Genomic DNA, 25,790 nt, shown 5'->3' with positions numbered 1-25,790 from the left:
TGAACTTCCCTGGAATGATTGGATAATATAGAATTTCTGCCAACATCTAGTTAAGTCCATAAGATATCTGAACTACACATGCAGACTCTAAATATGCCTCAAATATTGTTTGAAGTAAGTGAATATAAATCAATCATGGAAAAACCAAGGAATGTTTTCAATTAAGGTTTCAAAGAAGGAATTATTTTGAACAAGACCAGCAGACCAATAGTTGAAACTATTGAGGAGGATTGGACAAAAACAGTGTAGGAAGACAAGATTGTCAAGCATCCTTTTTAGAATGGAGCAGTAGCACAGATAGATAGATGATAGACAGACAGACAGACAGACAGACAGACAGACAGACAGACAGACCAGTAGATGCATATAACCAGTCTTATTCTAGTTAGTTTTACTAACTTTTGGTATGTAAATTTACAGTTGCAAACCTTTCCTTAGTTTCTAATTCATCTATAATTTGCATTAATTAATCAATTAATTTACAAGGGCTGGTTTTTCAAGTGTCAGTAAATAAATCTGGGGAGGAAATTAGGTTTTGGTACACCAGCTATTTTTTACTTAGCAATGTAACATTTCCTGTATTCATATTTACGTATTAACATATCCTATTAATGTATACATAATATATTGTTTGGGATAGTATATACTATTTATGAAAAGTTGAAAATTAGGTCACTTTCATAAAATTCCACAAAAATATATGCCTTTTGTAATCCTAAAAAAGGTAAGTTCTAATAAGGATCTAGACCAGTGGTTCCCAACATGGGGCCCACGCCCCACAGCGGGGCAATTTGATTTTTAATGGGGGCAATTTGAACCTTGTTTAAACCAAGTTAATGGCCTTTTATGCTTCCTCTGTGTGAGTTGAGTTCATTTTCTGAGTAAAGTAAGAATTATATGTCACAGGGTGGGGGGCATCAGGATTTTAGAGATGCTTAGGTGGGGCATGGCCAGAAAAAGGTTGGGAACCATTTATCTAGATGTTGGTAAAAATTGAAGGTAAAAGGAGAAGAGGACAGCAGAGGATGAGATGGTTAGACAGTGTGATTGACCCAATGAATGTGAATTTGGGCAAACTCTAGGAGGTAGTGGAGGACCTCTGACATTCTATGGCCTATGGAGTTGCAAAAAGTCAGACACGATAATAAGGATTTATAATTTACAATAATAAGGATTTATTCATACTTGGACCTGAGACAATTTATTTGTTTATAAAACACATTAACATTATTTGTTCATCATCTGAAAATTACCCAAAGTTACAAAAATCCAAACAACAATTCAACATATAGTAAAGCATAAATGCTTTGCTACTATTTATTGTCCAGCTGGAGTCCATCTGAAGCCCATAACTAGTAGCCTTTCTACAAAAGTTTTCCAACTTTTCAATATCCACCACTAGAAAGTAACAAAGGAGAGAGAAAAAAATCATCATATTCTTAGATAAATTTGCATGACTTACAATGGTACTTTATTAACATGAAGATTTGTTCCATAAAGAAACATCATCTTTGTGGTCATTGCAGTTGAGTTCATACAGATAGGTAGGTAGGTAGGTAGGTAGGTAGGTGGTTCCACCACAAAACCGCAGACGACAAAATCGCGGTCGACGAAAGCGCGTATGTGACGTCATCACAGCGCGACGAAAAAGATCGAAAAATGTAAAAATAAAGCGAAAACCTTCCCCTAACCCCCCCAAACCTAACCCTAAACCTAACCCTAAACCTAACCCTAAACCTAACCCTTAACCTAACCCTAAACCTAACCTTAAACCTAACCCTTAACCTAACGAAAAACCTAACGCTAACCCTTAACCTAATGCTAAATGTAATGCTAACGCTCTAAACCTAACCCTAACCCTTAACCTAACCCTAACCCTAACCCTTAACCTAACGCTTACCTTTATGTGAATCGGCTTGCTGTAATTTAATTTTTATTTCAATTTTTTGATCTTTTTCGTCGCGTTGTGATGACGTCACATACACGATTTCGTCGACCGCACTTTTGTGGAACGCGGTTTTGACGGGTCACGAGGTAGGTAGGTAGGTAGGTAGGTAGGTAGGTAGGTAGGTAGATAGATAGATAGATAGATAGATAGATAGATAGATAGATATAGTTAAATAGATATAGATAGGTATAGGTATAGGTATAGATATAGGTATAGGTATAGGTATAGGTATAGGTATATAGATAGATAGATATAGATATAGATATAGATATAGATGGATATAGATGGAAACACCAAACCTGAAGTAGTCAGCAGCAGCCTGAAGATGACGAATGTGACTTCGTCGAAACGTCGGCAAGACATCTCCAATTCTACGCGGGAGAAAACCCGAACAACTAGAGACCTACATAGATATAGATATAGATATAGATATAGATATAGATATAGATATAGATATAGATATAGATATAGATATAGATATAGATATAGATATAGATATAGATATAGATATAGATATAGATATAGATATAGATATAGATATAGATATAGATATAGATATAGATATAGATATAGACACAGACACAGACACAGACACAGACACAGATACAGATATATGGATACGGATACGGATACGGATATGGATACAGATATAGATATAGATATATAGATACAGATATAGGTATATAGATACAGATATAGATATATAGATACAGATATAGATATAGATATATGTTCATGATAATGGGAAGTGCATACTGATAGCTATCATGAAACACTTTTATCAACCATCCACAGAAATGATAGCAAAAAGCGGTGGATCATAGCCTTAAAATACAAATTGTTTTCTTGCAAAGTCTTTTGATGACAATTGGGTCAAACTACTTTTTATGGAACTGAAGCTGAGAAATGTGGCAACCAAATGCTGGCAGAATTTCTACATCTTTTCCCCCAATTAAACTTGGATTGCATTCAGGATTCCTGAATGTAATGGAAATCAAAATTTGACAAGTTAGGCTCCCAGTCTATAGAAGGAAAAGTTTTTCATTATTGGGATTTTAACAAATTGACAATATTGGTATGTGATTAGTGGCAAAAAATGCCATAGAAACATTAGTAGTAGTAATGCCTGGGGGTCTGGCAGTGATGGGAAGGTCATATTGTGGTAATAAGACTCAATGGACACACTGAGCTGATGTAGAATGAATTCTTCTGCTGATCATGATTTTAGGGTTTTTTAATTGATAATGGAAACATTGTATATGTTCATACACTGGCTTTTAAATTTGCTCACTTAGATCAAATGGGCAGCCATACAAATTGAAATTGATTATGAAAATTCACTACACTTGTGAATGTATGCAGCTATGGTTTAATAAAAGCATAACCAAGTAGCTGAGATATTTGACTAATGGATGCATTCTATGGGTATCCATCAAGTTTGGAACAAAAGAAGCCATGCTGGGAACAGTTGCAGATACCCGCTATCTTAAACCCGTTTAAGTTAAAACAAGGTTAGACAGCTGAGTTTCCTCTAAAAATTTTGCCCATGGAGATTGTCAATAATCCAGGTCATGGTTGAGGCAACTGGACTTTCTTGGTTTGTTTGATTTTTTTTTCCTTTGAAAACATTTCGCTACTCATCCAAGAAGCTTCTTCAACTCTCTGAAGAAGCTTCTCAGCTACTTGGTTATGCTTTTATGCTTCAAGGTGCTAGTTGTCACCTACAAAGCCCTTCATGGTATTGGATCTGGGTACTTGAGAGACCGCCTACTGCCAATTACCTCCACTAGGCCAATAAGATCCCATAGATTAGGCCTCCTCCGAATTCCATCAGCCGGTCAATGTCGACTGGCAACTACCCGGAGGAGAGCCTTCTCGGTGGCTGCTCCGACCCTATGGAACGAACTCTCCGTGGAGATTCGTACCCTCACCACCCTTCAGACCTTCCGCGTAGCCCTTAAAACCTGGCTGTCCCGACAGGCCTGGGGCTAAAGACTTCAACTCCACCCGACTGTTGTGAGTTTTAACGATGTATTGTCTTTATGTGTATAACTTGTTTTGTACTTCCCCTCCCCTTGAATTGTGAGCCGCCCTGAGTCCCCCCAGGGAAAAGGGCGGCATACAAATAAAGTTAAAATCAAATCAAATCAAAAAAACAAGAAAGCCCAATTTCCTTTTGGAAAAAGCATCTCTGGAACTCTAGAAAATGTTAACTTCAGGCTAAAGGTTAATAGCAAAAGATTGACTTTACCTTGTGTTAAGTTTAAGTGTTTGTAACACTGTAGTTTTCTAAAATGATATTGAAAAAGCCAAACATCCATTAGAAATTGCAGACAACCTTCAACTTTCCCTGCCTTGCTGTTTCTTTATTTTTTTAATGTGCAATTTCCTTCAAGCCAGAAGTGGAAAAGTCTAGTAGGGGTCAGTAGGGAAGCTTTTTAATGCTTTTTCGCTTTGGGGATTATTTTACTCTTTTGTATTAGAAGTCATAGAATTCTTTGAATTTAAAAATAAATTTGTCTCTAGAATATTGAATTTTGATTAATGATTAATTTTGATTTTAAAAGATAAAGCACATACATAAGCTTATTTGACTGCTCAGATCTGACAATGATCTACTGGCAGCAACCGAGATGATTAAAACAGACAGACTGCTTTAGTAATAGATTGATTGGCCGCACTCTTGACTGAGCCAGAAGCACAGTTGCCAAAAAATTGTTTTCTGCATGCACAGAACATTAAAAAAGGAGTAAAAAACATGCTGGCAATGGCATGGATGACTGAAGAACCAGTTTAGGGGTGTGGCCAGCCGGCCATCCCTACCAGTTCAGCAACCCAGTTTCAATTTTCACTACTGGTTCACTCAAACTGGTGTGAATCGGTAGCGACTCACCTCTGATGTGTGTGTGTGTGTGTGTGTGTGTGTGTGTGTGTGTGTGTGTGTGTGTGTTTATACATACATATAGGTATATAAACCGTATTTTTCAGAGTATAAGATGCACTTCCCTCCCCCAAAAAAGAGGGTGAAAATTTGAGTGTGTCTTATACATTGAATGTAGCCCTACTCACCCATCAGCCCTTACCCTTTGGTCTCTGCCTCCCAGCAATTTGCCTCCTTGCAGCAAACAGAGAACAGACTGTTTCAGCTTCAACACAAGCAGCTGATTGTTGGTTGGACCAGCCTCCCAACCATCAGCTGTTTCAGGCTGCATTGCTTATTGCTGCCTCTGCATATCCCATTTTTGGCCTCTGCATGCACCGTTTTTGGCCTTCTCATGCCCCATTTTCCACCTATTCTGATCCCCACCACCCAGAATAGGTGGGTAATGAGGCACACAGAGGCTGAAAATGGGGCATGTGGACAATCAGCTGCTTGTGCTAATTAGACTTTGCTGAAACTGAAACTGAAATGGGCTGTTTGCTGTTTGCTGCAAGGAGGAAAATTGCTGGAGGCAGATCTTTTTTCTTGTTTTCCTCCCCAAAAGCTAGGTGCATCTGATACTTTGGAGCATCTTATACACACACACACAGAGTGAGAGAGGGGGGAGATAAAGTAAGTACCATCTGGTGTCAAATGCAGCAATCCCAGAAAAATCCTCCAATTTTTATTCATCACATGTTATGTATTAAAACTAAAGGACATAATGTATCTCCAGCCTTATTTCTGAATGTTTGACTGACAAGGCAGTAGCAAATGTTAAGGTTGGTATATTTTCTTATGGGTTCAAGGTCTTTGGATTGCACTTAAATATGAACATCTGGCAGCTTTTTCCGACTATGGAATTTCCTGACCTTGGAAAAACTCTAAAAGTTGGGCAAAGGGCAAGCTTGGAATGGCTGAGGCTCTTAAACGTCTCCTACAATGAGCTTGAGAGGGGGTGTTAAAAGAAAAAAACCCAAGATCAATAAACATTTCTCAGAATGGCTGCCTATCTTCAGCAGTGATTTCAATTTATCAGAGTGCTCCAAAGGACCAATATAATTCTGCGGTTATGGTCTTTCATTTTAATATTATTTCAGCAAAGTAATCTTGCTCATATTTGAGGTTTAAAGGAGGACTCAGAGAGGGGCTTTTGAACCCTAGACTTTAGAATCGAAATAGTATTGCAAAATATATTCTACCTATCATTACACACATTAATAATTTCTCTTTTCAAAATCTCTAAGTCACAAGTACTAGTGTAATTGATAGATTACTAGTATAGGAGGGAAGATATATGGCTGTCTGGATCTATTAAAAAAGAACAATTTCCAAAGTCCTAAAAGGGACAATAATTTTATTGATAAAAAATTAAAATGTAAAATCAAACTTTTGTATGCAGTAGAATTCTTCTTTGGACAGATATTAAACTGGTGTAGGCAGGGAAATTGAGTTATGACAGAGGAGTAAAAAAAAAATTAGCAGTTCCTAAATCTTAAGTCATGTGCGAAGTTTTATATCCAAATTTATTTTATTATTTACACTGTTTCCATCTTCCCTTAAGATACTAACATAATCCACAATGAGAGTGTCTTCACTAGATAATTGACAGTTAAACTGAAACTAAATTAATCAACTAAAATTAGCAATCCCCCAAATAAATTACCCAGACATAATCCACATATCAAAGGATTAAGGTCTGCAAAAATAGAGTTAATTAAATTAAATCTCCCAGAAGAACTGCATATTCATAGGAATAAACACACACAAATACACACACACACAGATACACACCTCTCAAGTGTCATCCTAGAATCAGCATGTAGACACTTCATCCCAGACAAGCTCCCCTCTATAAAAATATGTTGCTATAACCCATTTTCTCTGCAGCCTGCCCCTAAAGGCAGAATGTTTTACTTTTAGGAATAAATATTTTGTCTTTCCTCATAGATATCTGGATATCATTTTTATTTATTCTTGCGCAGTCCTGGCTTGAATTGGAACCCCAAATTATTCTTCTGACAGTCAGGTTTAAGAAGCCTGATTAAGTGATAACATTTCAAGTATGAAATAGATTTCAAGTTGTATTACCACAAGCATCAACAATGGATTTTTCTCTATACCCTTGAAAATGGACTAATAGTTACCCAATTCTAACTGCAGCACAGAAACAGAGATAGAAACTAAAAGTGGAACACAATGGACTGCATTAACAAAAATATCCATTAATTTTAGACATTGTTTGAAGCAGAGAGTCAGTAAGATCCAAAATTGATCCTAAGTATTATCAAGTGATTGGAAAAGATGCTATCCTAAGATCCATTTTCTGATGGAAAAAGATTCTTTATCTCATGTTTAGGATACCTAATACCTATACACCCTATGAATCATTCAAAGGAAATACACATGCAGCTTTACTGAAAACAATTAGCCAAACACAAAAACTGTAGGAAGGAAATACATAGATTCCGGCACCCCTTGTTTTTAGATAAAAGTGAATTTATAAAGGAATAGAAGAGTGAGTTATGAATGGGTTAAAACACAAATATGTGCAATGAGGAGTTTACTAAATATGCCTCATGGTTCATCTGCTTTTCTATCCCATATAATTATCATTTAAAGTTAATTGCTGAGCCTTGAGGAAGTATAAGTCTGTAAAGAAAGGTTATGTGGTGATTGACTGTTATGAGCAGGAGAAAAAAAATGTTAATTTGTTTTTGGACAAAAATAATGTTTTAGGTAGATTTTACATCTTTTTCTTCTTAGGTGCAACTTAGATTAATTGTTTCTCCCAGGAATGCAAAGATGTTGTTTTCCATTGTTTCAATCTATACCTATATCCAGAGTAACCCCTGCTGCTATTCTAATAGGCAAGTAATTTGATGTTAAGGGAGGGAAGCCTATTATCATTAGTCATCTGTCCAAACAATTTCCATCGCTTTACACAAATTCTTTACATTAAAGAGAAAAGCATCATTTAAAATACTCTAAATGAGCTCATACGTTATTAGTTGTTTATGTGTGCCATGATTACTCTGCCAGCTTCATTAAGTAATGTAGGCATGAACTTGATTTACTTTGACTGCTCAAGCACTGTGAATGAAGTAAAAATTTGCTGATAGAAAACATTTAGAAAGGCAGATCTTCTATCCAGCCTTGGTTAATTCTATGCATGCGACAAACACATGCAGTTTCCCATAATCAACTTTGGAAGTTTAGGGGCGCCATTTAACAAGATTGATTTTGCACTGGAGATTTCGAACGCCTGTTTTAATTTCTCTTTATTTACAAATATAACTATGGTGCAGATGGTGAGCAGACCAGCATTTACAGCTTATATTCAGTCTACTTCTAGATGTTACTGAGCAATAAGCTTGAGATATTAAGGGTACTCACCAACAAATTTCACACATCCCAAACACAGTACTAAACTTGGTGCATTCATTATGATTTGGGAGCTATTCCAAAACAAGAAGGAATGGAATGGACATTTTGAAAGACTTACCAGATGTTGTAAGTCATTGTTTCTCCTATATTTTATAAATGCATGATTATAGCTATATGGCTGAAAACAGAAATTACAGCAGTTCCAGTTTTCAGAAATGGTTTGCCTAACTGAGATATTTCTTTACCCATCATCAGTATTAACCGCTTCCTTTTCAATCAAAGGCAGCTGCTGATGCAGAATCTCCAGGTAAGGGATGCAGAATTGCACAAAATGCCCTCAACTTTAATCAAGTTATTCCAGCTACTTTTCTCTGGTGAGATTACAGGAAATATTGGACACCACCTTCCTCTGGAAAAAAAAAATCAACATCACCAGAGTGGGGTGGGGACTACTCTTACCATTGGTACTTTACCATTGCCACTTGCTGTCCCACTTCTTCCTCTACAACTTAATAATGTGAGTAGCTGTTTCATTCAGAGAATAAAAAAGGATTAACAAGAATGCTTTCCTTTCTAAAACGCAAGGTTCCTTTTGTGCTCTTGCATAAAAACCGATGCATCTATCTGTCTGAATTGTGTCATCCTTCATCCTTTCTGAATACTTGACAGTAATTTTTGGACTTTAAAAATAATAGCAAAATGTAAAGTCACAGATGTGTGCAAGGTTTCATCTCCCTGGCATACTAAGTGGCCCTTGCAGTTCAATCCAGTTCTATTCCCCTCCCTACAATCAAACTACACGATCCCTTCAACCAAAACATAGAGCTGTTGCTTGATCACAATGAAATTGTAATGAAAGAAAGCTCTGGCATTCCAAATCCAAATTTATTGTTTGAATTGTTGACCAAGTTCCATCAATGTAGATCCCTAAATAGAATCGTATCATGGAGAAGGGGAAATACATCTGGATGTATGCATCTATCAAGGTAACAAAAGCATGATGTAATGGAACTTCGCAGTTGGATATAAGTGATGAAGGCAGGTTGTAAAATCAATTAATCTTGAGGAAGAAGTTCTTCCTGCTGGGGGTTTGCAGGAATTCAGGTGAACCTCTAGCTAAGATTCTGTGCACTTTGCAAAACTCCCAAATCCCACTCCTGGCTGGCCCCACCCATCCCTCCCCTCCCAGGAGTCCCTACGCAGCCTGTTTTGCATGCAGGTAAGTGCAGGCTATGCACGGAGGTTCAGGATGGGTGAAAACAAGCCTACTGGCAGTTTGGAAAAGCCTCTGGAGCTTGGGGAGGCCCTTTTTGCCCTCCCGGAGGCTCAAAAAAAGCCTCCGGAACCCAGGGAAGGCAAAAATGTCCCACCATTGTGGTGCAGGAGGACAACTAGGCCACACCCACCATGGCCATGCCCACCCAGCAACCAGGCAGAGAACCCCTTGCTAAAGTATTTGAAGCCCACCCTGGAAGACCTCAGATTATTAATTGAAGGAATCTATATAGGGACTTTTTCAAAACAAGTCATTATGATGTGCAGTTTAAAAACATAACAATAATAAACTATTTTTATATAAAAACATAAATAAACCATTGAAGAGTTTATTATTATTGAAATTCTTTAAAAAAAGAAGATAAAAATGAGTACAAATAATACAAAATAATGTACAGGTAGTCCTTGATTTACAATAGTTCATTTAGTAACTGTTTGAAGTTACAACAGCTCTGAAAAAGGTGACTCATGATAATTTTTCACACTTATGACCATTGCAGGACACCTGATCAAAATTCAGATGCGTGGCAACTGGCCCATATTTATGACGATTGCAGTGTCCCAGGGGCATGTGATCCTCTTTTACTACCTTCTGACAAGCAAAGTCCATGGGAAACCAGATTCACTTAACAACTATGTTACTAGCTTAGCAGCTGCAGTGATTCACTTAACAATGGTGGCAAGAAAGGTCATAAAATTGGACAAAATTAAGTTAACAAATGTCTTCCTTAGGAACAGAAATGTTGGTCTCAATTGTGGTTGTAAGTCGAGGACTTCCAGTACAGTAAGGTGAAAAAAGAAAAAGAAAGAAGGGAAAAGGAAAGTAGTGCAAGAAAAAAAAATAGAACAAAAAGGGGGAAGAGAAAAAAAGATACAAAGAAGTGGGATTCAATATTCTTTACAAAAGTTAGAAGTACAGTTGTATTTTAACTTCTTTCTATGTAATATTATAACTAATACTTTCCTTTCTATAATCTGTTCTGTCTAATCATCAAAGCCATAAATCAAAAGTTCTTTTCCCCTAAACCACCCTCTCTTTCAAGAAGAAAACTAAGACTTTGTTTGAACCACTTAGTTGAATCCTTCTTGGGCAGGTAGTTAGACTAGAAGACCTCCAAGGACCCTTTCAACTCAGTTATTCTGATTTATGCATCAAATCTTCAGAAACATATGCAAACAATCTCCGAAACATAACACACAAAGCCAATGTGGAAAGCTCCAAAACAATAAGAAGAGTGTTCCTTGTTTTCTTGCAGACATTTCATTACCAACATCAACACACTGATTTTGTAACCTAGTTGGATAATAAAACGTCTACAAGAAAATATCCATGCTCAGAGAGTACCAAGGACTCCTAGTTTCAAACCTCAGCTACAAATGTTCTCCTTTATCTCTATTGTTCAATCCATCATTGACAAGGGACAGATACTAAACAAAGTCCAATTCTAGTTCATGTTCCATTGCTACAAGGCAAAACCACTTTCATTGTGTTTGACGTCCACAATGACTTGGATCAGATACATGGAATTTTGAATTCAGATAGATGAAACTGAAGACTCCAAGTACAACAAAATTAAGAAACTCCACTGCTAATCAAGCCACCACCTCAAGTAGCTCAGGAGGGAAGCCACTACTCTTGCTGTGACTAGTCAGGGAATAAAAATAAAAGTGATCCACTAAAGTCTGGGTTTAGATGAAAAGAGAGCTGGAGATACTACACAGAAGTAAAACTGCCTTTTCAATCTGAAGTGTTTATACATAAAAGTTCAAAGAATCCAGTGTAGGCTAATGACTTCCAGTAACTTTCTACATTAGTGACGCATTAGCACAAAAGTGAATGAATGAGGATTGACTTAATAAACAAAGGTAGAAGGGATGGATTAAGAGGAAGGAGAAGACCAAGAAGATTCTTACTGAATACAATATAGAAGACGATAGAGAAAAGTGCAAATTTTAGCGAAAAAAGTACATGAATTAATATACCATGTTTCCCCCAAATAAACAGGGTCTTATGAAATAAATGCTTGACCTTATTTTCTGGGAGGTCTTATTATTTTTGAGGTGCAGGAGGCAGTGACCGTAGTCACCTCGTGGCTGCTGCTGTGTTGCAATAGTTTTAGGGAGGGCTTATTTTTGGGAAAACAGGGTATGAACATATTAGTATAGCAGGAATAAGGATGGTTTGTTAGAATGGAAAGACATTGAGAGATATAATTAATGATGTAAGATAAATTTAGCCATAATTCTTTTCAATAATGTCTCTGAAAGGGTATATTATATGATGGTCATATATTTGCTCTTAACTTCACTAGTTAAGACTTTCTTTCCAAAAAAGTCACTAGTTCAATAATAATCTGCAGAGATATTTCAAAGCTCTTGTCTACATAAAGAAGACTAATGATAAAGAGATTATGCTCCCCTTCTCAAATTCTCAACTCTTTAAAACAGAGGAAAAAAATCCTGATTAAGGAAAGTCTTCTCATTTCTGGTTCTTTTCTGGTTTATCTTAATTTACTAAAGCTGCAATATTTGATATTTATGCATGATTGGTTGTACGTTGATGAGTTGTTTATCTTACTCATCGCCAACTTAATTTTGATGTCAGATCATTTCCACTGATGTGAACACACTTGAGGAAATGCCATTCTTACACACACAGAAAGAGAGAGGGGTGGGAGAGGGAGAGAGGGAGAGAGAGAGAGAGAGAGATAGTTAGTTCTAGTTTTCATGCAATGTATTCAAGTCACTGGTAGTGAATTGGTGCAGAACTATAGCAAATTGCCAATAAGAGATGTGATACACAAAACCAAACCTAGCTCAGAAAAATGTCAATTATATTGGTAGTGCCATTCATTTAAGCTTCACTGCTTGGATTCAAACTCTGTTCTAATCAATGGGAGAAGAAATCTTGGAGTATCTTAACTCTTTCTTGGATCCGTCTGTGAGCATTGTATAAAATGACAGAAAGTGCATCGAGGTCAAACTGTGCCCAGCATGAGTTCATTCACAGCCTTAGTCACTTCCATTTTCATTTACCAAGTTTCTGTCTCGGAAATCTCACAGGAAAAATGAGACTGTTAAAGGCTCAGTGGGAATCACTAGAGCTATCTCCTTCCATATCAATCTACACATTTGATAGTAAATTGTTCAGTGCAGTCTGCACAGCATACAGTAATGACCTATGTCACATATATTTCATGATATAAAATCTATTAAAATTGTTCAGTGTGAGTCCATTCAATACATGTGCTGCAGGTTGTTAAAGCTCTAGTGGTTAACAAAAAACAACCTTACTACTAAGGGATGGGGGAAGGGAGTTGCTCAAGCTGTAAATACAAAGCAAAGCAGTTGTTTAAATGATTACACACAGACAGACACACAGACACAGCAATGAGTCCACCACATTTTAAATAATTAGGTACTTTAATGGGGAAAAAGGATAGTCTTATCAGTGTGTACTGGTCTACAAATTTTGGGAAATCATTGACCTCTGAGATAAAATGTGTTAATTTTACATAATTTGATTAGATGAATTAGAAAACAGGTGGTAAAAGTGATGGTTGGCTAAAGTTTTCAAGGTATTTCACAATAAAGATTTATACACAGGCGAGTATATTTGCGTACAAGGGAGGGAGGTGTCTAAATAATCATGATGCCTTGCAACATCTCGACAAAGTACAGTAGAACAATGAAATTGGTACCACATGGAGGTATATAAATTTATCTTCACTTTGAGACCTTTGCAAGGCAGATGACTATGAAAATAGTGTAGACAATTTGCTTAGGTCCCATAAAGCACTTGATGCAAACATGTCACATGAAAACTCACTTCTTACACTCGCATTCAGACTATTTGCTCTGATGTGTGGGACAGTGAGCGATGAGCATGGGGAAAGGTTCCATCAGGATATTACAAGCATGAAGAAAAGATACCAAGAGAAATGGAGTCTGTCCATGCTTGCCGATTACTGATGGAATCTCTTTTACAAGAGAAAAGCCAAATAGCACTAGTTTAGATACCAAATAAAGATGGAACCTTGTTGTTTAATCTGATTGTTTGTCAGTTTTTCATGCAAAAAGCATGAAAATGTTATATGAAAAACCAATAAATGAATGAAAAATTATATTACTGGTATCACTAAAAAGATAAATGTATAATGATTGATGTTCCACCATTCTCATTGCTGTATCATATTTTTCTGAAAAGTTATGAAGCATAATTGTACATCCCTCTTGTAATTTTGAATTATTTTGATGCAATTTTGACCTGAAGCTGTATCTTGGAAACTAGAGCCAATTAATACTCAGGAATCAATTTTCTTTTATTTACCAGACCCAACTCTGGTAAAATTAAGCTATTTTCATTTTTATAAATTAACATTTGTATTGAGATATAAAGTAATGTAAAATACAAAGTAAATAGGAAAACAGTAGGTAGGGAAAGGGGAAGGAGAGGTGAAGAAAGATAAGAAAAAAATAAATAAAAAGGAGCATTGACTTCTGACTCTTTCTGTTACAGTAAAATAAGGCATTAACATCAAATCACAACTTTTTGCTTTTTCATAATAATATGAACAAGCCATTTTTATAAAGATCTATTAGTCTAATTGGTAAAACCCAAAGTCAGAGTTTCATTCTTTTCCATATCAAGCACGAAGTTCAGAAGAGGTCTCCCTGTGGAAACAAAAGTACTTATGCTCTTTTCTTTAATCACAGTGGTCAATTTCGCCATTTCAGCCAACTCCTTCAACTTCTGCAACCATTCACCCATAGTAGGAATCAAAATGTCCTTCCATTATGGGGCACACAATAGCCTTGCTGCTGTCAACATATAAAATAATAAAGTTCCAGTTTTTTTCTGTAGTTATTTTTCCATTAAACCCAAAAGAAAAAGTTCTGGTCTCATTTTTATGTCCATTTTCAAAACAAATTTTGTATTAAAATATGAATTATACTCCAATTTTTTTTTTGCTTTATCACATGTCCACCATAGATAATAAAAGGTCCCCTCTTTACTTTTACACTTCCAGCATTCATTTGACATACCTTTATATATCTTCTTTCATTTCTGAGGCTTTCTCCTTGTGGACCAGTGATATTAGCAACTGTTTGATCAAAAGGGATGGATTCAGAGGTGGTATTCAGGAAGTTCTGACCAATTCTGGAGAACCGATAGCGGAAATTTTGAGAAGTTCAGAGAACCAGTAAATACTATCTCTGACTGGCCCCACCCCCATCTATTCTCTGCCTCCCGAGTCCCAACTGATCAGGAGGAAATGGGGATTTTGCAGTAACCTTCCCCTGGAGCAGGGAGGGAATGGAGATGTTACAGTATCCTTCCCCTGCCACACCCATTAAGCCATGCCAACTAAGCCATGCCCACAGAACCGGTAGTAAAGAATTTTTAATCCCACCACTGGATGGATTAGATTAGAAGTGGATTGTTGGTCTCTGGTTTTCTCTGTCAATTTCTGCTTTTTTTTCTGCAGTTTTTTTTAAATTTACTAAAGGTAACATTTTTCCTTTGCTTGAAATGGTAACTTGTAAGCAACAAGGATCCAATGAGCATGAGCTTTTTGTTGCCACACATTCACCAAGTATCCACAATAATTCTAAACTTATTAAGGAGAATTACTATATATAGCTCCACTAGTAGGAATTGATATGTGCTAAATTCACATCACTTGAAACCAGAGAACAATAGGACAGCACACATTGTAATATTATTTTGACAATGTGGCACCAATGCCAGGCAGCATTCTGATTGTTCTCCATTGTGCCTGAAGCTAATGGGAATCCATAACATTTTATTTCAATAGTTTGATAGGTTGCACCTCATCCCTTGGAAAATAAGAAAAAGACAGCTTTATATACCACATGGGCAACAATATATTTAAGTAGCTCTTCAAGGCTATAATACATTTGAATGAGAAGCAGGAGAAATTATATTAGGATTCCACCCAGCAATGTTCCCTCTATTTTTTTTTTCAGTGTGCGCGGAAAAATAATGTATTCGAGTGGCACATTTTCATTCCTGAGCACCTGAATTTTTTTAGCCATAATTGCCATCAGAGCAGATGTTGGGAGGGGGGCAAGGAGGAAAAGGGTCCCCTCCCTCTCCCTCAGACCCCCAGGAAGTGAAGGAGGGAAGGGAGGGGGAGGGAAAGGAAAGAAAATTGGAAACAAGAAAAGGAAAGGAAAAAGGAAATAGAAAAGAAGGAAAGGAAAAAGGAAAGGAAATGGGAAAGAAGGAAAGGAAAAAGGAAAGGAGAAAGAAAAGGAAAAGAGAAAGGAAATAGAAAAGAAGGAAAGGAAAAAGGAAAGGAAGTGGGAAAGAAGAAAGGAAAAGAAAAAGGAAAGGAAAAAGGAAAGGAAAAGGAAAAGAAGCAAAGGAAAAGGAAAAGAAGGAAAGGAAAGGAGAAATGAAAGGGAAAGAGAAAGGAAATGGAAAAGAAGGAAAGGGAAATGAAAAGAAGGAAAGGAAAAGAGAAAGGAAAGGAAAAGGGAAAGGAAAGGAGAAAGAAAAGGAAATGGAAAAGAAGGAAAGGAAAAGGAAAAGAAGGAAAGGAAAAGAGAAAGGAAGGGAAAAAGGAAAGGAAAGGAGAAAGAAAAGGAAATGAAAAAGAAGGAAAGGCAAAGAGAAAGGAAAGGAAAAAGAAAGGAAGTTAGAAGAAGGACAGAAAGGAAAAGGAAAGAGTGGAAAGGATTGGTACTGCTCAAAAATCAAGTCTCAAGATCCCGTGGACCCCTTTGGCTCAGGCATTCCAATTCCACGCTGCTTCCCTCTCTCCCCAAAGCGAAGGGATTGCAGAAAAAATGCTGAGCCCAGAACGGGGCGTCAGATAAGGCAATGCCTGACAAACCCCAGATGTGCAGAGAAACGCAGGCTACAACCAACGAATCCCGTTTTCCCAGGAACTGACGAAGCCCCAGAGGACCAATAGGAATTCTCCCTTCTGCAGCGTCATCGGTCTCTGGGCAGAGTCTTCCTTGATTTCACCAATCACCAGATGGAGGAGAGAGTTCAGTGCAGAGAGAGAAGGGAGGGAGGGGGAATATTTTTAGTCACATTTAAAGACATTAAAAAACACTGCGCTGCAGTTTGAAACTTGTGGCGGTGTTTTTTGTTACCTGCGCGGCCGCGCAGGAGCGCAGCTTATAATGAACACTGCCCCCCCAGGAAGGTATGACCATTACCAAAATATTTTTCACATAAGATGAGAGTTCCCATTGCTGATCCATGGTTAAATTTTAATGTGGCTACTTAAAAACCCAAGTGACTTTTTTAATCAATTGCACAACATGGAAAAGGGAATGTGGGAAAGCCAATTTTTATGAATGCTCCAGACCATAAATCTTTGTTTTAAATATAATTTTATAATAATTTTAATAGTAAAAACTTATACAAGTCACCCTTACAGAAGCAAAACAGAATTTAAAAAGGATAAGAGTACAGGAAAAAGAGAAAGAAAGAAGAAAAAGAAAAGAAAGAATATAACAAAAAGGAAAGAAATGTATAACAATTTATTATAACCTAAAAGCAAATTAAGTAATTCATTACTAGTCTTCAGTAAGGTCTTCAAGTATAACTTCATCCCATCCCTTATTTATAGGAAAACCTATAAAACATCATTTTTTTGAATCCTGGTGTCAGCAAAAAAAAATCCATAAATGTTACCAGAACATTGCTAAATGTATGGTTCGATCTTAATCTTTAATTCAGTGTAATATTTTTGTAGGATTGAATTTCTCTTTAATTCTCATTTATGTCATAGAACAGATTCTTTACAGTTTTAATAAGCCTCATCTATAGAACCAAAAAGAACCTTCTCCAGATGCCTTTTAAAAAAAGCATCTTTGGAATCTCTTTCGCCAAATCATATGTAGTTCCACTTTTGGCAGTTTCTTTGCCTTGTCTTTGTTCCACATTTGTCATCCTTCATTAACAACTTTTTGATGTTAATGTCAAACTTGTGATGTCACAATGTTGTCATGTGACATTTCTTATTATTTTATTAATATATGCTTCCCTGTGTAATACTCAAGTTAAATTCTTCGACTAGGACTCGGCAATCCCAGATTCAAGTCCATCTTCAACTATAAAAGCCCCCAAGAAAGCATAATTGGAATATTCTCTTGCATTTCCTCCACAAATTAATAATTAGTGAAATAAAACTACCATAATCCAAAGAAAATAGTCTAAATCCAAAGAAAATTGAAATAGTAAAGGAAGCACTAACTACTATAGGAAAAAATAGCAAATTTCAGTTCTCATCTAGGATAGAGAAAGATTTTTGCTAGATGTTTAGCTTTTTGCCTAGTTGTCCATCCCTAACAACTTTTAGCTAAGACCCTTTCAAATGACTGTGGCAATTGTAAGCACCACTTTGTAGATTAAACTAAGAAATCAATCCCACAAGAAAGCTAAAACTACTTTTATTAATAATGACTATAGTAGCAGAATCCTGCATGCCTCGTTGTGTTTTACTTCCCCTATCTCACACACTCCTTAATACTCATGAGGATTAGGGTGGGGCCTGCCTGAGTTGCAGGTACATCTGCAACTTAAGACATTTCCTCTTGTCACTTTGGTAACAGATCTTTATCAAGGCCATCTTCCTTAATCTCCACAAATATGTATAATATTTTCTAGGTTATCTTCCTGGTACTATCTGAAATGGAAAAGTTGGTCTAGGGTTGTCCACTAAGCATAGAAGGGTTTAAATGTTAGAGGAAAGAGGAATGCAAATTAGTTATGTAAGACCAGCATGACTGAGGGCTCCTTGGTGCTCTCTGAGCTTTCTTGTTTTCTTGCAGATATTTCATTACCCAAACTAGTGAGGGAAGTGACTCCTCCTAGAAGAATGAAATACTTTGAGAAATATTTAAAAAGGCAGAATATTATATTTTTCCTAAAGGAGAACATGTTTCTAAAGACAGAAACTCAGACCTTCAGCTTCCTGCCCCCAGCAGATATTTGGTGTCCATCAGTGATGAGATTCATTTTTTTTACTACTGTTTCTGTGGACATGGCTTGGTGGGCATGGCAGGGGACTGATACAGTAAAATCTCCATTCCCATCCCACTCCAGGGGAAGGATACTGTAACAACTCCATTCCCTCTCCACTCCAGGGGAAGGTTACTGCAAAATCCCCATTTCCGCCCGATCAGCTGGGACTCAGAAAGCAGAGAATAGATGGGGCAGGGGCAGTCAGAGGTGGTATTTACCCGTTCTCTGAACTACTCAAAATTTATGCTACCGGTTCTCCAGAACTGGTCAGAACCTGCTGAATACCACTTCTGGTGCCCATTGAGAAGGACTGGGCCAGCCTGTCTCCAAAACAAAAGGCCTTCAGCTCCAGGGTGATGGGATTAAGACATGATCCTCCAGGACATAATAGGATGATCTAGCAGCAGGGCTCACTGCATTACAAAATCACTTGGTGACATTGCATCACCTTCCAAACTTCAACCAAACTTGATTCAACCAAATGTGACCCCACCTGGCTCATGGGAATCTGACTACAGCCAATTGAATACATTTGTTGCACAGGAACAGAAAGCTCAATGGCAAGGCCGTGCATGTGCAGTAGTCTAAAAATAGGTCTGTGTATGCATGGAACATTTAAAAAGGTGAAAAAAAGATGTTGCAATGACCGGGGAACCAGTTTGGGGCGTAGTGAGCATGCTGTCCCTATTGGTTCGGAGACCCAGTTGCCATTTCCACTACCAGTTCCACTGAACCGGTGCGAATCAGTAGGAACCCTCCTCTGAACCCTATCTAAAGCACACTCTATGAACTGAGTACTTTGTGATGCATAGCTTAAAAGTAAGCTCGAGAGACAACATCATCTGCTTTTTTTCTTTTTTATTTCTTTTTTTTTATATGCTGCTGCAGACTGGCAATTTGATATGCAGCCAGCTTCATTATGTATGTATGTGTTTGTGTATATGTGTATATGTGCATGTATGCATGTATGCGTGTATGCGTGTATGCGTGTATGCGTGCATGCGTGCATGCGTGTATGCGTGTATGCGTGTATGCGTGTATGCGTGTATGCATGGATATATGGATATATGGATATATGGATATATGGATATATGGATATATGGATATATGGATATATGGATATATGGATATGTAGTATTTGTGCTGATAAATAAATAAAGGGAGAATAAACACTACACAAATGTAACAAAGGCAACAGTAAAAATATTGGGTTTCTGTCATGATGGTCTCTTGTGATGAGCCGATGGACAGAGAATGGAAGCAGTTAGCTTCCTCCCATAATTGGGGCATACCAGGGGTTGTGACACTAAATGTATATATGTATATATGTATATATGTATATATGTATATATGTATATATGTATATATGTATATATGTATATATGTATATATGTATATATGTATATATGTATATATGTATATATGTATATATGTATATATGTATATATGTATATATGTATATATGTATATATGTATATATGTATATATGTATATATGTATATATGTATATATGTATATATGTATATATGTATATATGTATATATGTATATATGTATATAGAACAGCATTTTCCACAACAGAAAGCCAAAACTAAAAATCTCCCCATCCCAATCCAAAAATGAGTGTTAGCAATGGCTTTTAGATAAATTCAGAAGAAGAAGTGGAACATTTTATGGAGAAATTGAATAATGAAGGAAAGAATATCTGCGCACAGTTACAATTAGTCTTGGTGGGAGATACAGAAATGAAAATCTTGAAGCTGCATAATGTCTTTATATACACTTTATACTTTCAGGGAAAATGTAAAACTTCAATAACATTTCAGTTTGACACATCAGCACTTGGTCTACCATAAGACTGGAGAATCTGTGACCCTGCACACTGAAAGATCACAGAATTGAAAGGGGTTATTTAGGTCACTAGGTCCAATTCTCTGTTCAACCTAGGAAGTAGATGAAAAATCCATGGCAGATGTTTCTCCAGCCTCTGCTTGCATGTATCCAGTGAAGTAGAACTTTCCCCTTTCCTTAGTAATTGATTTCACTGGCAAACTGTTTTGATTGTCAGGAGTTTGTTCCCTAACATTCAGCAGGAATCTGTCTTCCATGACCTGCACACTAGAATCATAGAGAGACAGGATGTTCTCTGTGCAACATCTTTTCAGGGATATTTCCTGACCAACCCATCCAAGATTAAACATTCTCAGTTTCTTCAGTTTGTCTTCATTGGATTTAGTTCCTAGTCTCCGATCATCTCTGTTGCCTTTCGTCGTTTAATGCTTAAAGTATGATGTCCATAACAGGCTATAAAAATTGAGATGGAGTCTGAATAATGCAGAGTAAAATGGTACAATTGCATGCTGTTTGGAAATTTATTTACTGAAGCATAAAACTTTATTTGTCTCTTTTGAGTACATATCACATTGTTGATCCATGTTCAGTTTTAATTACAACCAGAAGTGGTATTCAGCCAGTTCAGACCAGTTCACCCAAACCAGTAGTGGATATTGGGGGTGGGCTCTATGCCTTCCTACTTAGACATGTTTTCAAGCCAAAGCGTTTGCGTGGAAGGCTGAGTGCATGCATTGATGGGACATGTGCACTCACATTTGCGAACCAGTAGGGAAAGTAAGTGGATATCACCCCTGATTACAACCCATGTAGTTGTAATCAACTATTATATCTCAGATTTTTCCATAGGTGTAATTATCAAATAAGATATTCTCCATTGTATTTCTGCATATCCAATTATTATTTCTTAAATGAAAAACTTTTACAGCCTTCACCTCTGTTAAACTGTATTCTTAGTCATTTTCTCTGATTCGGGATTTATTAACTTTTAGGCTGGGGTTCCCTAGAACAGGGGTATCAAACTCGTGACCCACAGGTAAATATAAATTTATGTCCTACCATGTGGTCCATGTGTCATGTGCTGGCCCCGCCCCTGCCCATTTTAGCAAGGGGGGAAGTCCCGATACGTCATGTGGCGATGCCGTGATGACGCGAGTTTGACACCCCTTCCCTAGAAGGATAGAAGGGGTTACATTATTCTTTAATCCTGATCCGGCTTCAATGGGCAAGTTAGGTGAACTAACAAAACTCAGTCTGGGCTTTCAATTATCCTGTCCGTGTGGCAGTTGCCATACTGCAAAACCCAAGGACTGCAGTTTCATGCTCAGAATATAATGATTAAAATAACATTTCTTGTCTAACACTAACAGCCTAAACTTAATTATTTTTCTTTACAAGGGGATACATTTGACTGCATATTACTTTATCATTTTAACTGTTATAGTACTTTGAATTTGAAGAACTATTGCTCTATTTATTTATTTAGTATATGGCAGATCATACATGGATTAGCAATATTTCATCTAGATTAATAAAACACAATAAAATATAAATGTTAAAAAATCTATGTACAAATAACAATTTCTAGACCATCTAAGCATTGAAGCATGGCATCATTTATATTATTATAATACAATATTTTATTACTATATTATTACTATACAATAGTATATTATACTATACTATTGCTCTATTCTGCCAAGATGAGTTTGAATTTTTATATAGAATATTATTTCCTTATCCCTTAGATATTTTATATAATCATAGGGTTAGAAGGGACCTATTACAAAACCCTGCCTATATCATTCAAACTTTATATCATTCAAATAATTGGACCATACCCACTCTCATGGCCTTCAGGAAAGCTGTAAAAACTTGGCTGTTCCGGCAGGCCCGGGGATGTTGACCTCACTATTGAGGTCCAGCCCCGACTAGAATGAATGTAAGAAGGTGTTTGTTGTTTTTAAATTGTTTTCTTTTATCGTTACGTGGTTTTTTTTCTTATATTTTTTGTAAGCCACCCAGAGTTCTTCAGGATTGGGCAGCCTCCAGGAAATGTGTACCCACAACTTCAGGAGCCAACTATTCCGTTAGTTAATTGTTTTCTGCCAGCAAATTTCTCCTTAGTTCCAGTTTCGATCTCTTTTTAATGAGCTTACACACATTGCTTCTTGTCCTATCTTCAATAACTTTGGACATTAAGTTGACCCCAATGGTGGGATTCAGCCAGTTCGCACCACTTCGGGAGAACCGGTTGTTAACTTTCTGAGTAGTTTGACAAACTGGTTGTTGGAAGAAATCATTAGGGCAGAGAACCAGTTGTTAAATTATTTGAATCCCACCACTGGTTGACCCCCACATCTCTGGGGCAGACCCCTAACTGCCAGAAGACATATATCATGTGACCCCTCATTCTTCTTTTCCTTAGGCTAGACATACCTTAACCATTCCTCATACAATTAATTCTGCAGACCCTCTTCTCTGCCCACCTTCTATGGTTCAGCATCTTTTTTGTGTTGTCATAACCAGAATTGGAGGCAGCATTTTAAAAGAAGAGCTTTGAATTTGCAGATGACACCAAAGTGGGAGGAATTGCTAACACTTTGGAGAATAGACTCAAGATTCAGACGGAATCATTGAGCATTGGACCTTAGTTAACAAGATGCAGTTCAGTGGTGACAACTAGACAGGGAAAATCAAAGGCTCAATAGTAATAACTGTAACAGGGTTATATTGTAGATATCCTGGTGGATACTTAAGTATGAGCTAGCCAGTACAGTCCTATGTTGTAACAACAGAAGGCCAGCATCAAAATCACAAGATGTGACAGTACTGCTTTACACTGTTCTAGTGAAGTCACACTTGGAATACTGTGTCCAATTCTGGTTATCAGATTAAACTGAAGTTAATTTTAGTGTCCACCTGCAAATTTGATAGTAACCCATTCAAGTTCTTCATCCAAAAATTCATTAATTATTGGAAACTACAACTGGGACTCATCCTTGTGGTTCATTATTTAACATCTATCAGCAGTTTGATGAGGAATAATTGATGAGTGTATTTTAGTTGCAATTTTCATACCAATAACATATCAATTTAACTATCAAATCATCCAGCCCATATTTAACAATCTTGATAATTAGACTGCCACATGGTACTTGTCATTTTTTTAAAAAAAAATTAATATATGTTATAACAGATTCCAAAAATCTACTAAGAAAGTTAATGTAGAAAATTAGATAACGTTGGAATGGTAAAATATTTGTAATAAACTGATTTATTGATTTGTTGACTTCTATAAAAGACTACTTTGTTTTTCAGGTGTCATAAATTACAATATATGTTCATACATTACAAAGAAATTACTTTGTCTAATTTCACATCTACATGGAAACCATTTTGGACTTTTTGCTTGAAACTGAAATAAATGAAAATTTAAGCTTGGGATTTAATAAATAGAACTATTAGTCTATAAGTAATGTGTGCTATGGTTTATTCCAGTTCAAAGGGGTCTTTTATCAGTATCAAAAAAAAGTCTGAAGTTACTATTTACCATACTTCTCCCTTTAAATCTTTTTCCGTGTTCTTTGTATTTTATATTTTTCTGAAATCCAATAAAGTTATGCATGGGTGTGTATGTATGTCTATCAACCATAAGCTATAACCTTAGTTTAAGTATTACACATAATGTATTTGCATAAATAAATTAAATAACTATAATAACTACTAATTTAGGGGGGTTAATATATTCTAATCTATAATTTTATGAAATAGATGCTTGGGAATTCATGGCCTATTCATTCACATTTATGGAACAAAAAGCTGCCACATAGACTCTAAAGAAAATATTCTTCCCTACTGTTGCAGAAAGAAACAAAAAGCAAGAAAGAAGGAAGGATAGAAGGGAGAAGAAAGGAAGGAAGGAAGAGAAAGAAAGAAAGGAAGGAAGGAAGGAAGGAAGGAAGGAAGGAAGGAAGGAAGGAATAAATAAATAAATAAATAAATAAATAAATAAATAAATAAATAAATAAATCTTTGCTGTACTTTATAGATCTGCCATACCTTTGGAGAATTTAGGTGGTCTTCATGTTTTGTCTCTCTGATAATAACTTATCTCTAAAATCCATTAGAAGTTAGATAATAATCCTGAGCATTACTCTTTCATTAACAATTGTCTGTAAAGTATACATGGTAAATCCAAGAAGCTGATTTAGGTAATTTTCAGGTCTCTTGCAGTCCACAGTTCCATGAAGAACCAATTTCATGCCTCATTCTATGAAAAGTAGCCAATCATATAATATTCTGAGTCAGAACAAAATTAGTTGAGATATTTTTTCATCCAAATTCCTTTCCCTTGGATTTCCAAATATCCATGATTTTATTGGTCCAACATTTTGAAATCCATTGACATTTAAATTACAGTTTTCCCATATTTGATGGGCAATTTTGGTACTTATAGTCCCAATGTATCTAACAATAGAGCACTAAAGGTATAAAGGTGTGTGTGTGGTGTGTGTGTGTGTGTGTGTGTGTGTGTGTGCGTCTGTGTGTATCTTTAACATTCCTTGGGATCATAACTGTTCATAGCTGATGTTGCAATTAACTCTACTTGCAACTTCAAATTCTATGCATCTGAAAATGACTTTAAATGTTTATATTAAATTCTATTAATTAAATGCTAGAGTTTATATAATTTCATCTCAGTGTGTTCCAAGAATTGATCCATCTCCTGGGAGAGCAGCTTCTTGAATTTCAAATAGGATAACTCTGTTCTTCCTTTCCTGTGTTTCTTACTACAATCTCTAGAGTTCCAAGAATTTAGTTTCTTAGGTAATTGAACATATTATGCATTACTAAGTATTCCACTAAGGCATGATGTGTCTTGTTGGGTCTTGTCTTAGTGCCTTGACAGGCCACATACGTACGTACGTACGTACGTACATACATACATACATACATACATACATACATACATACATACGTAAAGGTAAAGTTTTCCCTCACACATATGTGCTAGTCATTCCCGACTCTTCGGGGCAGTACTCATATCCGTTTCTAAGCCAAAGACCTTGTCCAAAGATGTCTCTGTGGTCATTTGGCCGACATGACTAAATGCCGTAGGCGCATGGAACACTGTTACCTTTCCACCAAAGTGGTGGAAGCATTTTTACATGCTTTCGAGCTAGGTTGGCAGAAACTGGGACAAGTAATGGGAGCTCACTCCGTTACCAGCGCTAGAGATTCGAACAGCTGAACTGCCAAACTTTCTGATCGACCAGCTCAGCATCTTAGCCACTGAGTCACCTACATATATACATATATACATACTAATCATTGTCCATATTGAATTGTCTGAAACCAGCCAATTATGACCTATTCGATAAACCATGCTTAATTAAA

The sequence above is a fragment of the Thamnophis elegans genome, chromosome 1 (assembly GCF_009769535.1).
Source record: "Thamnophis elegans isolate rThaEle1 chromosome 1, rThaEle1.pri, whole genome shotgun sequence".
Taxonomy (NCBI): domain Eukaryota; kingdom Metazoa; phylum Chordata; class Lepidosauria; order Squamata; family Colubridae; genus Thamnophis; species Thamnophis elegans.
This window is presented reverse-complemented; position numbering follows the sequence as displayed.